The sequence below is a fragment of the Lampetra planeri genome, chromosome 32, assembly GCF_965212315.1.
Source record: "Lampetra planeri chromosome 32, kcLamPlan1.2.h2, whole genome shotgun sequence".
Taxonomy (NCBI): Eukaryota; Metazoa; Chordata; class Hyperoartia; order Petromyzontiformes; family Petromyzontidae; genus Lampetra; species Lampetra planeri.
Genome location: NC_136138.1, coordinates 7388499 through 7403831, shown reverse-complemented (window position 1 = coordinate 7403831; position 15333 = coordinate 7388499).

Here is a 15333-nt window from a genome sequence, read left to right as displayed (position 1 = left end):
TTACCGGCTAAGTTGGGATGTACCTCACGAAATGACGATCATTATTCTCAGAACCGTGGTTGTGTCAGGCAAGGAGGGGGGGGGGGGTGCTCGGTGGAAATAAAATTCAACGAGCGGGTCAACAGTAGCCCAATAAAGGTTGAGAACCACTGGGATAGAGCGTTGCTCCCTCACGCGCGTGGGGGTTTTTTTGCCAGGTGCTGCGGTTTTCCTACCGCACGTAAAAAAACAAGGCACATTAATTGACTGAAAACATCTGAACATTATATATACTTCTAGATTTGAAGCTTTCGTGACTGCAAGGATTCATATTCTTAGGTTTTTTCGGTAAAGTCACGTAGGTAAAAAAAATGAATTAATAAAAGTAAAATAAAAATAAAATAAAAATCACGACGTTTCGGAGGCAACACAAGCTTCCGTCTTCAGGTGGAACCGTCACAGCACGATAGCTGTATCAAGTGACAGCTGTATCAAGTAAGATACAGCTATCGTGCTGTGACGGTTCCACCTGAAGACGGAAGCTTGTGTTGCCTCCGAAACGTCGTGATTTTTATTTTACTTTTATTAATTTAATTTTTTTACCTACGTGACTTTACCGAAAAAAACCTAAGAATATTATATATACTGTTGCTGATTACGCAACGTTCTGAGGTGTAGTTTACATGAATGCCGCTTTATATATTTTTTTATAAACTGGTCAGTGTTATTAAGAATGCTGCTTGCCTTTTAATCCAGTAGAGGGCAGCCAGCGGCCGTATAAATATAGCCAGGTATTGAGACGGTGGTCTTTCTTGCAAAAGATACTGGGGGGACATAACGTGGCCCTAACTTACGACAAATATACACTTGAGATGTTTTATACGGCAAGCCACCTATCGGGAATGTGGCTAAGCAGGTTAGAGCCTGGTAAGTATATGGATTGGAGATTGCCTCGGGACGACAGTAAAGTCGTTCGCGTCATTGTGGAGAATATTGTCTTGACGTTGATGGTTATTTTGAGTTGTCTATTATGAATAATTTAGCATCGAACTTGGTCCCATAAAGTGAATAGAGAGTACTTGCCTGGATAATAATACACAACTCAAAATAATGATCAGGGCGCCACAGTGGTGCGATGTTAACTACCTCGCCTGGTATGCAGGAGGTCGTGTTCTCGATCCCGACCCTGACGCCTGCTACTGTATATTTGGAGTTTGCGTGTCTCGCTCTCTCTCCGTGGTTGCGTGTATTTTTCTCCGTCTGGTTTTTACCTCCACATTTAGAATCAACATACATTTCGAGGTTTTAACTGCTATAAATTTCCACATGATTAGCCATTTCGTTGAGCTATCACATGTGGCTAGGTCGCTTCTGAAAGATATCTTTTCAGCAAAGTGGGCCTTACCTGGTAAAATACTAGCCTTAAGAATCGGGCAGTCCACTAGCATTGATTCAAGCAAAGCCTCGCCGCTGATGAGACACTGCATCCCGGATGTAAACCGGGGTTTGCAAAACGACGTAAAATGGAGATACGTAATTCGCGTTATTGCTGTATCTAGATTGAAAACTAACGCTGGATTGAAAACTAATTTCTTTATAACTTATTTTTGTTTTTAGTTTGATGTCCTTACCCCGCTGCCCTTTCACAGACCCGCATCGACCAGCGTGGTGAAGTATGGTCATACAACCAACCACGACCGGCCTTCATCTAGCAGTGGGATAGACAAAATAAACCACCCCTCTCAATTCTCCCAATTGACCACAAACTCTTGAGCGAAACCCCCTTCGTTGAGTTGCGGATGGTGGTTGCGGTGGCTGTGGTTGGTTGTGGCGGTTTGGGGGGGGGGATTGTTGTGGGGAGGTAACGTGTCACTGAGAGTCTGTGTTTCACTGAGAGTCTCTGTGTGTGTGTGCGGAAACAGCATGCGTCTCTGCGCTGTGAGTTGTCAAAATACCAGCATCCATCTCCCGCTACTCCTTCCTCCCCTGTCCTGGGCATCACACAAACACCCCAATGCACTTCACACACACGGAATACACACTCCAATTGCAATGTACTTCATACACACACTGAATATACACACACAATACACACACTCAAATCGCAATGTACTTCATACACACACTGAATGCACACACACCCACCCTCCAATGTACTTCACACACACAATGAACACACCTGATACACGCGTGAGCTACCTGCATTACTCCATTTACGTAATTTACTCGTACTGCCAGTATACATGGACAGCCCAAATCCATCCACACGCATAGCAATCCGTTGCATACCTACACCTCAAAGACAAAGAACCCCGTATGGCCTTAACAGACTGTAGGGGCAAGTTCTGTTAGCGAGCACCTATGAAGGTCAGAACGGTACACGAGGGGATGGGTGGCTAGCACCACGCCCGACCGCCTTTGTCTCCCCAGTGGCGATGTTTATACACCGCACCAGGTACTCATTTGAGGCTGAGTCGACCTAGGGGAGGCCCAGGACCGGTTCAGATAATCGTCACTGGTGTTGGCCGTGAGCGCGAATCGAACCCGGGTCGCCGGGTTCATAGCGCAGCGCGCTAACCGCTGCACTACTGCTACCCACACGCGCTCACACTCGCACGCACACGCACTTGTACACACAAACACACTCTCGCACACACAAACTCGCACACACACTCGCACACACTCTCGCACACACACACACTCGCTCACACACACTCTCGCTCACATAAACGATTAGGAGAGCGGGGCGAGATGGAGAGAAAAAAAAAGTTGATTTAGAACCGTTTCGAATAACAAACGTGGCGCGTGAGAACGCGCGCGCGCGTGCCTGCGTGTGGACGGACGGACGTACGGGCTGAGCGCGGGGGGGGGGGGGCAACAGCAGCAGCAACAGCAGCAGCAGCAACAGCAGCAGCAGCAACAGCAGCAGCAGCAACAGCAGCAGCAGCAACAGCAGCAGCAGCAACAGCAGCAGCAGCAGCAACAGCAGCAGCAACAGCAGCAGCAGCAACAGCAGCAACAGCAGCAGCAACAGCAGCAAGCCACGGGGATGGCTCCTGCTACGGCACCTGTAGCAGGGCAGCAAAGCGGGGCTGTGCGTGCAAACTGCGTCTCATTGTCCCGGCTCCCCCCCCCACCGCGCCTTTAGGAGGAGCAGGCTTAGTGCTGGGGGCTCCGCGTTGTTTAACCGCGGCTTATGAGCTTTTGTGCTGTAATCCTGACCCTGGCAATTAGGCCGTGGTTGGGGGTTATGGAGGGAGGTGGGATTTTACCCCCCCCCCCATCATCTCAAGCTGCCCCCCCCCCCCCACGACACACACCCCAAGCAACCCGCCCTTGTCGCAAGTCCCGCCTGACCGTGACTCGCTGGGTGTGAGAGCTCTGTGTGTGTGTGAGAGAGAGAGCGAGTATGGGTGTGGGTATGGGTGGGAGCAAGCTCTTCCGTTTATACAAGGATTTGGGAGAATTGACTCTGAGATAGTGGATTCATTGGCTTGTGGGAATTTTTTTGTTCTTTGTCAAACCTCACGTGGTCGTCCGATGTGGTTTTTTTTTGTGGTGCTCGTTGTTGGGCATCAAGTCCGACGTTTCGTTCCACGTGCTTCAGAGTTTATTGAGTAACTAAAAGGAAGCTTCAGCAGAAGGGGAGGGAGGAGACAATACTTGGATTCAATAATCCATTGGCTGTCTTTCCATCCGTCTCGCAGGCTAAGCCTACAATACTTGGAAATCCCAGGCAGCTTCCCATCCACCCTATAATATGTTTACGTACCCGGCACCCCATGTCCTGTACACGTCTCGCGATGGCTGTGGCGAGCACTAGTCACGTGCCACCTACTTAAACTAAACTTTGTTTTTACCAGGTAAGGCCCATTGAGCTATGTAGCTCTTTTTCAGAAGCCACCTGGCTATCAAAAATGATAGCTCAACGAAGTGGCTTTTCACGTGGAAATGTATAGCAGCCAAATTCTATAAACGCGTGATGTTGATTCTAAATGTGGAGGGAAAAACCGGAGGACCCGGAGAAAAATCGACACCACCATGGGAAGAGAGACATGGAAACTTCAAATATACAGCAGCAGGCGTCAGGGTCGGAGTTGAACCCACGACCACCTGCATACCAGGCGAGGTAGTTAACATCTCCTAGCCACCGTGGCGTATTTTGTGCCTAGGAGCGACCCGGAAAAAAATGTTCGGTGCGAAACTCATTCCAAATCAACATTTATTTAACAAACACTCTACGTATTTCACAATTATAGTGCACAATATAGAATGAGGTAACGTGTGTTATTTTTAAATCAATGACCCTGTACAAGAAGAGAGGGGAGGGAGAGGAAGTTACGAGTGCGACTTGTGCGCGGGAGACACCTTTTGCAATGTTGTGACTCAGACTGGAAAAAACCTAAGAATAAGAGAGAGATATAAAAGGTAAACACGCTCTCACACCCTACAGGTCTAGGTCATTGACGGTGGCTTATCTAAGCCACATAAATGATAGCGGCGGTGTGAGTAACTCGTGTCCATGACACTAATGGTGTTCTAGAAGGGTCGGAGACCTGGATATTTGGGACGGATGGAGTCTAAGAACATAATCTTAGGTTTTTTCGGTAAAGTCACGTAGGTAAAAAAAAATTAAAGTTAATAAAATTACTGCAGTAATTTTAGCTGTGATGGTTCCACCTGATGACGGAGACTTGTGTTGCCTCCGAAACGTCGTGATTTATTATGTTATTTTATTTCCATTATTACTTTTGTTAACTTTCAAAAAAAAATTTTTTACCTACGTGACTTTACCGAAAAAAAAACCTAAGAGTATGAATCCTTGCAGTCACGAAAGCTTCAAATCTAGAATCTAAGAACATAAATCATCACGTTAGCTCCGGTCATCCTCGTAGCAGCAGCAGCAGTGGCTTTTGGCTGCTGGCCATCGAACAAAGACGGCCGTCTGGAAGTTCTTCCTTTCGATATTAGGAAGCCACTGGAGCTACGCACTTTTAAAACCTAAATTGAAAACTCATTTCGTTACAACTGCCTTGTGTGTTTAGTTTGTTTGTCCATCCCTCGCACCTCCCGATTAGCGCGATTGGCTACGTGCGGTGCGAAAGAAGTTCAACGTGCAGATGGAATCGGGAACATTCCTTTAATTTGTGACGATTAAAACATTATTTTTTCTAATTTTGGTGTGCCGTGTGCTAAATATTTTGCGCTTGGAGGCAGAGCTGCGTATCCTGATTGGGCACGATTGTGCCGAAACGCACACACATTGCGTCCACTCTCGTGGTGACCTCTCTTCACAAACATTTGACTTTGGCGAATCTGCTCATTTGCCTGCCACATGAGTGCGACGATAATGTCAACAGACAGCACCTCAAGCTCGTTACAAATGTTTGAAAATGACCGGTGACTAAGTGATCAGCTTAACAGGAATTCGGAGAGGAATGACCTAGCGGTCTTATGCGTTTTTGTAGAATGTATGTTGAACTTCTTTTGCACCGTACGTAGCCAACCGTGCTATTCGGAGGGTGATCGATGTCTAGATATACCCCGCTGATTGCTAATTACCCTCTTGGATAATAACAACCTCTGCGCATGCATTATCATAATATTTGATCAATCTAGGCAAATATAAGAAGTTATCGTTACAGGTGTAATGTGTAGCTGTGTCATGAGCCAAGGGTCATTGCCCAAAACGTTGGCTGTTACGCATTTTTCCCCCTTTTTTAGGGGCCACAGTGCTGTTGACGAATGTGTGTTGTTGTTGTTGTCCTTGTGCACCAATTTCAACGCAACAGCATCACCAAACCAATTTGTTTAACACTACATTAAGTAACGGGTGAATTGCACGCAAATACAAAGATCCCCCGTATAGCCTTTAACAGGCTGATTGGATCAAGTGCTGTTAGCGAGCACCTTCATGAAAGCCGGCACGGTACACGAGCAGGTGGTTGGCCAGCAACCACGCCCGGCCGCCTTTGTCTCCCCAGTGGCGATGTTTACTACACACACTCACTGGGTACTCGGTTGAGGCCGAGTCTTCCTAGGGGAGGTCCAGTACCCGTTCAGAATAATCGTCACCGGTGTTGGCCGTGAGCGGGAATCGAACTCGGGGGGGCGGCCAGGTTCGTAGCGCAGCGCCACACAGAGACAGAACGAAGAGCAGTCGACGCATTCCCCGTCGCTTCTTTTGAAAACGGCGCCTCCGCAAACCCCACAGAGCCCCCCACGATTCGTTAACGATAAAACATCGGTGGGTGGGTGGGTGGGTAGGTAGGGGATTAAAATATGTCCGTTCGAATCGATTAAAATAAAAACGCACGCCACGAAATTTGGGCAACTTTTTATTTTTACAGAATGACCTCACGGGGGGGCGGGGGGGTGAGGGGGGTTAAGGGGGGGGGGAGAGGAGGGGGGTTTGTGTCCCCAGGTGCGCGCGGGCCGTGCCCTTTGTCACCCCCCCCCCGCGCGTTCCACGGCTCCCCCCTTCTCCCGTTTGATCGCCTCTGCAGCAGCAGCAGCACAAAGGCGCTGCAGTGCGATATCTCCCTGCAGCGCCTTATCGACCGTGGCCGCGCGGGGAAGGGGTGGGGGAGTGTGTGTGTGTGTGGGGGGGTGGGGGTGGGGGGGGGGTGTGGGTGTGTGGGAGGGTGGGGGGGTGGGGGTGTGTGTGGGTGGGGGGTGTGTGGGGGTGGGGGGTGTGTGGGGGGGGGGGTGTGCGTGGTGTGGGTGGGTGTGTGGGGGGTGTGTGTGGGGGGGTGTGTGTGGGGGGGTGGGGTGTGTGTGGGGGGGTGGGGTGTGTGGGGGGGGGGTGGGGTGTGTGGGGGGGTGGGGTGTGTGGGGGGGGGGGGTGGGGTGTGTGGGGGGGGGTGGGGTGTGTGGGGGGGGTGGTGTGTGTGGGGGGGGTGTGTGTGGGGGGGTGTGTGAGGGGGGGTGGGGTGTGTGGGGGGGTGGTGTGTTTGGGGGGGTGTGTGTGGGGGGGGGTGTGTGTGGGGGGGGTGTGTGTGTGGGGGGGTGTGTGTGGGGGGTGGTGTGTGTGGGGGGGTGTGTGGGGGGGGTGTGTGTGGGGGTGTGTGTGGGGGTGTGTGTGGGGGGGGGTGTGGGGTGTGTGGGGGGGGGGGTCCGACGCGCCGCGAGTGTCACTGCCCCCGTGAGACACGGGCGGGGGGCGTGGGGGGGTGTCCAAAGGTGCTCCGCATGATTTGTGGGGAGTTTTTTTTTGGTATCTAATGGGACATTTTTTAGCGAGCGTCTAAGCATTGCAAACAGTAAGAATGGGTTTATTTTTTTTACCCTTTCTGGCAATAAAACCGGAGGTGTTAAGATGTTCGAACACCAAATAGAAACCTTTTTTGCAAGGGATCACCGACACTTCCTTTGTGGCAAAACCATGGACACAAACACGCTCTGATAATATAATGTATGCATTGTCTTTGAAACTGATTGATTCCTTACAAAATGTATCTCTTTGGTGTTTGGCAATAAAACAGACGGTGCTAAGATGGGCAGAGAGGGTAAATCCTATTTCATGTTTTTTGTTTTAGTTGTGCGGAACGATTTTGTGGTGAGATCAGCCTCTGGCAGTAGTTGGTGAGTCAGGACAGGACCTCCCTACCTGCTAAACTAAACTAAAACAAAACTATTGCTTTTTGTTTTACCAAGTAAGGCCCACTGAGCTATGGAGCTATTTTTCAGAAGCGACCTGGTCATCACCAATAATAGCCCAACGAAGTGGCTTTTCATCACCACGTGGACATTTATAGTAGCCAATGCTCTGAACGCGTGATGTTGATTCGAACTGTGGAGGGGGAGAAAACCGATGGACCCTGAGAAACATCCACGCGACGACGGGGAAAGAGAGAACATGCAAACTCAAACTATACAACAGGTGTCAGGGTCTGGGATGGGACCCCTCGACTTCGTGTATACCTGGCGAAGTAGTTAACATCTCGCCACTACCGACCTTGAGAGAGCTTTGCTCAAACTAATCTGAATCCTCGGAATCTTTATTGTTGGATTGGAGGAATCCGAAGAGCTATAAAGCTCTTGATTTTTTTTACAGATGTCCAGTAGGGGAGGGTCAGAAAGTTACAACAACAAACAAAACACGATCGGAGTGAAAAGTAGTAATAGGAAAGGTAAGAAAATCACACAACAACAACAACAACAATGTTTACTTTAACCAGGTAAAGCTCACTGAGCGATTCGCTTTGTCGACGCAACGCCTCCTCAATGCAGCACCCTCCTGAGAAGCGATCTCGGTGACTCGCTCGGGCGTTCCCGTCTATACATTGAACCGAGATGGAGCGGTGGGCCGAGTGGTTTGCGCACCGCGCGTTGAACCCAGAGCTCCCCCGCCCCTTCCCACTCACCCACCACCCACTCACCCACCACCCACTCACCCACCACCCACTCACCCACCACCCACTCACCCACTCACCCACCAGGGTTTGATTCCCAGCCACGGCCAACATTTCGCTGCGAGTCCTCGGCCTCCCCACCCCTCTCCCTTCCCGCACCCTCACCAGCGTGTTCGGTGAAATATATTCAAACATCCAGCCACCACCTTCATCCAGCAGCGGATCTACCAAGGCCCGTACCGCGTTGACACGTGCTCGCATATAAGATCACCACGTGGTTATCCGTGCAACGAGTGTGTTTTGTGGACTCTCACGGAGCGGTGCGCATTCCTGCAGTATTTATTTTCATTGGTAATCCCGCCGGTATTCCTGATGCACGCAAATTGTTTTTTTTACCTCTTTCGCCCCCCATCCCACGACCCCCCCCCCCCCGCCGCCAACCTCCCACCCACGACACCCACGGCACCCACTCAGCTCCGCTCCCTCCGAGCGCAGACCGAACGGGGAGGGTAGAGACAAGAGTGGACTGTTGACGCGTCCGAAAAGTGGGATTGAGCAAAGGAAACTGCCTCTAAAGCCCTGCTCGGGGGAGGGGAGTTGGTGGTGAACGAAAGGGATCGTTTGCCCACGGATTTTGTAAAAAACATTTAGAGAGGTGGGTGGGCGATGGCATTCATCGCAGACGAATGAATCACGCGTTCGCACACAGACACACACCCACAAAGATCCCCCGTGTAGCCTTAACAGACTGTAGGGGCAAGTGCTGTTAGCGAGCACCTAATAAAGGCCGGCACGGCACACGAGGGGGTGGGTGGCCAGCACCACGCCCGGCCGCCTTTGTCTCCCCAGTGGCGATGTTTACACAGCGCACCAGGTACTCATTTCATGCTGAGTCGACCTAGGGGAGGTCCAGGACCGATTAAAATAATCGTCACCAGTGTTGGCCGTGAGCGGGAATCGAACTCGGGTCGCCGAGTTCGTAGCGCAGCGCGCTAACCGCTACCCTGCCGCTCCCTACACGCACACACACAGACACAGTCACGCACACATACAGACACACACACAGACAGTCTCACGCACACACACACACACAAACACACACACAGACACACACACACACAGACACAATCTCACGCACACACACACACAGACACACACAGACACACACAGACACAGACACAATCTCACGCACACACACACACAGACACACACAGACACAGTCACGCACACACACAGACACACACACACAGACAGTCACAGTCTCACACACACACAGTCACACACACACACAGACACAGTCTCACACACACAGACACACAGACACAGTCACGCACACACACACACCCAGACACACACACACACAGTCACACACACACACAGACACAGCCTCACACACACACACAGTCACACACAGACACAGTCTCACACACACAGACACACAGACACAGTCATGCACACACACACACACACAGACACAGTCACGCACACACACAGACACACACACACAGTCACGCACACACAGACACAGTCACGCACACACACAGACACACACAGACACAGTCACGCACACACACAGACAGACACACACACAGACACACACACACAGACACACACACACAGACACACACACACACACACAGAGACACACACACACACAGACACACACACTACACACAGTCTCACACACACACACACACATACACAGTCACGCACACACAGACACAGTCACGCACACACAGACACACACACACAGACACAGTCACGCACACACACAGACACAGTCACGCACACACACAGACACACAGACACAGTCATACACACAGACACACACACAGACACAGTCACGCACACACACAGACACAGTCACGCACACACACAGACACACACACAGACACAGTCACGCACACACACAGACACAGTCACGCACACACACAGACACAGACTCTCACACACACAGACACACAGACACAGTCACGCACACACACAGACACACAGACACAGTCACACACACAGACACACACACAGACACAGTCACGCACACACACAGACACAGTCACGCACACACACAGACACAGTCACGCACACACACAGACACACACACAGACACAGTCACGCACACACACACACAGACACACACAGACAGTCTCACACACGCCCACGGACTGCGCAAAACGTGTGCTCCGCTCGTTGACCTGGTAGATGGAGTGAACGCATTCTATAAATGTTCATCACGGTGGTCAACGTGAACCCCACGTGGATCAATAGGTCACAACGCTAACCCTGCATCGATACGATTATGAATCTTGATAGCCACCCGTAATTTTAAACCGGGCTCTCGAGATAATTAAGTTGATGGTCTTATCCCAGTTACCAATCAACGCACATCAACTTTGTTAGATTAGGTTTTGCATTTTACTTGGCTGATCCCAGCTTTGAGATTAAAAAAAAATCAAGTAGTAGTATGAGTTGTACGCCTTCTGGTGTCATCTGGTCCAACACCAATGGGGACTAGGCTCTAAAGAAAGCCGTCTCGGGTGTGGACCAATCAACTTCAAGGACAGTGCATAGTATTATCATTATCAGAGTTGCTTCTTTTTGTTTGCTTTTTTGACTACTTGTGTTGTGGTTATTGCAAACATGATGCCTTGAATAAAGGTGTCAGTTTTGTACCAGTTTAAAAGGGTAAAAACCTACTACTATATTTTGCCACTGGTAAAAGAGATCTCATAGTGAAAAAAAAATCAGTTTAAGCGTCGTACGATGGACATTACTTTCGGTGGCACAGCGGGTCTAGGCATGCTGAACTTCTTTCGCACCGTACGTAGCCAACCGTGGAAGTTGCGGATGGTACAGCACTGTGGTAACTTGCTCTGCGGTGGATCCGAATGGACTTTGCGGCTCGCGACATGACACCGATGGCACATTCGGGATAACATTGGGGGGGGGGGGGGGGGCGGCGTAGAGACAAATCGGTCAATCGAACGGCCAAGCGTTGTGGGCCTGAAGATTCACCCTTGGCCAAGTCTGTCGTTTCTGATTTTCTTTTGGTAAACACTTTCCCGTTGTTTGCCATCAGAGATGTGGGAACAAGAGTTACGGAAATTTATCTTCTTGGTTCTTTCGGTAAAGTCACGTAGAAGGGAAATAATAAAATAATAAAAATAAAACATAATAAAATAATTCTCACGACGTTTCGGCCACAACGCAAGCAGCCGTCCTCAGGTGAAGAACAGGTCTGTCGGAAAGACAGCGTCTATTATGTTTTATTTTTATTATTTTATTATTTCCCTTCTACGTGACTTTACCGAAAGAACCAAGAAGATGAATCCCTGCAGTCACGAAAGCTTTAAATCGAAAAATTACTGAAATTTGTTATTTGTTTTGTTGTATCGGCAATCTGCCGATACTAATTTTCATCGCGATGGGAGGCGTGGGGAGGGGAGCACATTATTATAAATAAGCAACCTTTTTGGGCTAATTTCACCTTCCACGTCTTGGCACTCGTAGAGTGACAACGGTGATCTTCCGTTGACCTCCCGTGACCTCATTTGCGTTCCCCACTTCCAGGTTAAGTGACGCGTTCGGAGCACGCCGGCGCGCGCACCCCACGCGCGCGCGCACCTCGCAACATTTGCGCGATCCGCAAACCCTCCGCAGGATTGCAGGCGTGCATAGCATGCACAACCGCCGCCGCCCGGCTAGTCTATACGCTATAAACATTTTTTTTATATTCTACCAGTTAAGGCTCACTGAGTAATAAAGCTCCTTTTTCAGAAGCGACCTGGCCACAAAAGATGGCTCGTACGAAAGTGGCTTATCACGTGGAAATGTGTATCGGCCAAATACTCTAAACGCGTGATTGTTGTTGATTCTAAATGTGGAGGGGAAAACCGGAGGACCCAGAGAAAAATCCACGCGACCACGGGGAGAGAGACCTGCACACTCCAAATATACAGCAGCAGGTGTCAGAGTCGGGATCGAACCCACGACCTCCTGCATACCAGGCGAGGTAGTTAACATCTCGTAGCCACCGTGATGATGATGATGAGAGAGAGAGACACGCAAACTCCAAATGTACAACAGGCATCAGGATCAGGATCGAACCCACGACCTCCTGTATACCAGGCGAGGTAGTTGACATCTCGCCACCGCAGCGCCCGCTATATTAGGGCAGCAGAGGACGGCACGGTTTGCTACGTGCGGTGCGAAAGAGGTTCAACATACACACAGTACACACAGCCAGCGAACGGTAGCGGAGGAGAGAGCAATACCACGGCAGGAGCAGCAGCAGCAGGCGAGCCCTGGGGGCACTGCTGGGGCTGTCCAGGCCGCTCCAATGTCCCCCAGGGCATCCTCAAGCGAGTCCCCAGAGACCTTCATCAACACGGGAAATATTTTAACGCTGGAATTTAAACATGTTTTAAATAGTTTTTTTTTAAAGTTAATATTTCACCTCTTACCATTTGTATTAACATATATTATTTTGATTTAAAGCTTTAATAATATATATTATTTTGATTTTTTTTTCAAATTACAAATTAAATAGAATGAATGGAGACAAAAACGTAATTAACGATGTTCAAAGATTACACCTGCAAGCTTAACTAAATGTCGGATATTCATTTCAAAAGAGAATTCGTGCATTAATGTTGTAATGGGAGTCGGTTTGAAACATTTACATTCAATTAAACGACCCTAATGTGATATGTTAAAATAATAAAATAACTCGATGCCTTCTGACTTTTGGGGCCACCCTGTACAGTAGATGCCTACAGTTTGCTGAGCCCACTGGCAAAGAGCCACCTCGCCATGCGGCCAGCAACAAACTGCACCGCCAAAGCTTTCGCTTAAATTCAATGCCAGTTCCCGGTTCGGCTCAACACGCGTGAAGCACACGAGACCGAAGGGAAGAGATGGAGCTACAGGGTGACACGGTCACAAGTTCCACGTCTGAATGTTGTGTATATATATAGCGCCACTTTTGTGACAATTCTTTCGCGATGACCGATATGTTCGTTGCGGTAAAAGCTGCGGGCAATTTTTTGACTTTCCAAAAAAAAAAATCTCATAACTCCACGTGGCTTTTTCTACAAACAACAAAAAAACCCCACACCCGCCTCACCGCTTCGGGCGAGTTGGAGGAGGCGGTGGGGGGGGGGGTGCGTGGAGGGGATGTCGAAGTAAAACTCACTCCGCTAGTCGAGGCCCATCAAGCCCCCAACCACTCCCCCCCCCCCCTCGGCTTGCCAGAGGTGTCCCAGGTGGGACCTTCGCTCTCATCCAACTTGGCCCTCTCCTCTGGTGTGGGGGGATCTTTTGACAGCGGAGTAATAATAACAATAATGCCTTATCCGCTACAGTCGTGTCGTGTCGTCCTTTGACTTAAGGAAGGACCAAAAAACAAACGCAGAAGACCTCATATTCTTAGGTTTTTTCTGTAAAGTCACGTAGCTCTTGCAATCTCTCATTAACTTGATACAGCTGTCGTGGCTGTGACGGTACCACCTGAAGACGGAAGCTTGTGTTGCCTCCGAAACGTCGTGATTTTTATTTTATTTAATACTTTTTAATGTTTTTACCTACGTGACTTTACCGAAAAAAACCTAAGAACATGAACCATTGCATTCACGAAAGCTTCAAATGCAGAAGACCTCCTTCTTTGTCCGGGAGGGGTTCCTGCTCCACACTGTGCGGTTTTGGCTTGGGCAGTCCGCGTGCGCGTTGAATGCGTGAACCGTTCTTGGGCTTCCCCCCCTCTCCCCTCCCTCCTCCCCCCCAGGTCGTCTCGGCCTTCAATGCACTGTGTATATATAAGTGTCGGCGAGACGTCTCCCATCCTGATCTCTTGAGCTCTCGCCTGGTTTAAAACACAATTTGAAACTGTGTGCATGTACACACACACACGGCACTTGCACCAAAAAAATCTGTTAAGGGGCTACAAGGGAGAATCTTTGTTCGTGTTTATCTTCCTGTATCGTGCCACCCTTACAACCAACGCCACTGCCGAGAGGACGTTTCGTTTACTCACCCACTCATTCACTCACCCACTTACCCACTCGCTCACTCAACCCTCGCACTCACCCACGCGTTCTCTAATTCAGTCACCCACTCGCTCGGTCACTTAACCACTCCCTCGCTTACTCGCCCACTTACCCACTCATTCACTCACCCACTTACCCACTCGTTCACTCGCACCCACTCAATCGCTCACCCACTTACCCACTCATTCGCTCACGCACCCGCCCTCGCACTCACCCACTCGTTCACGAATTCAGTCGCCCGCTCGGTCGCTTGCCCACTCGCTCACGTACCCACTCGCTCACCAATTCTCTCGCTCACCAATTCACTTGCTCACCAATTCACTTGCTTACATACCCACTCGCTAACCAATTCACTCGCTCACATACCCACTCGCTAACCAATTCACTCGCTCACCAATTCTCTCGCTCACCAATTCACTTGCTCACATACCCACTCGCTAACCAATTCACTCACTCACCAACCCACTCGCTCACCAACCAACTCGCTCAAATACCCACTCGCTAACCAATTCACTCGCTCACGTACCCACTCGCTCACCAATTCACCCACTCACTCACCCACCCTCTCGCCCTGTCCCCTAGCCCCGGGGGCAGTCTGCGCGCCGTCTGACAGTCGCGGCACATAAATCGCAGGGAGGCCACAAGGGCTGCATAGCTGCGCGTGCCAGCGTGCGTGCGTGCGCGCGCCTGTGTGTGTATCGCTAACACGAGGCGAGCGGTGGCGCAGTGGTTAGCGCACAGCGCAACGAACCCCGTGACCCGAGTTTTGATTACCGCTCCCAGTCACGAATATCTAACTCGGTCCAGCGTTGGGGAGACAAAGGCGACCGGGCGTGGCGCTGTCCACCCTTAGCCCGTCATGTGCCGTGTCAAATTTAATAGACATCTGTGAAAAAATAGCTTCATAGCTCATCGGATTCTTCCAATATAAATACGTAATTCTGATTCTGAGGTGCTCG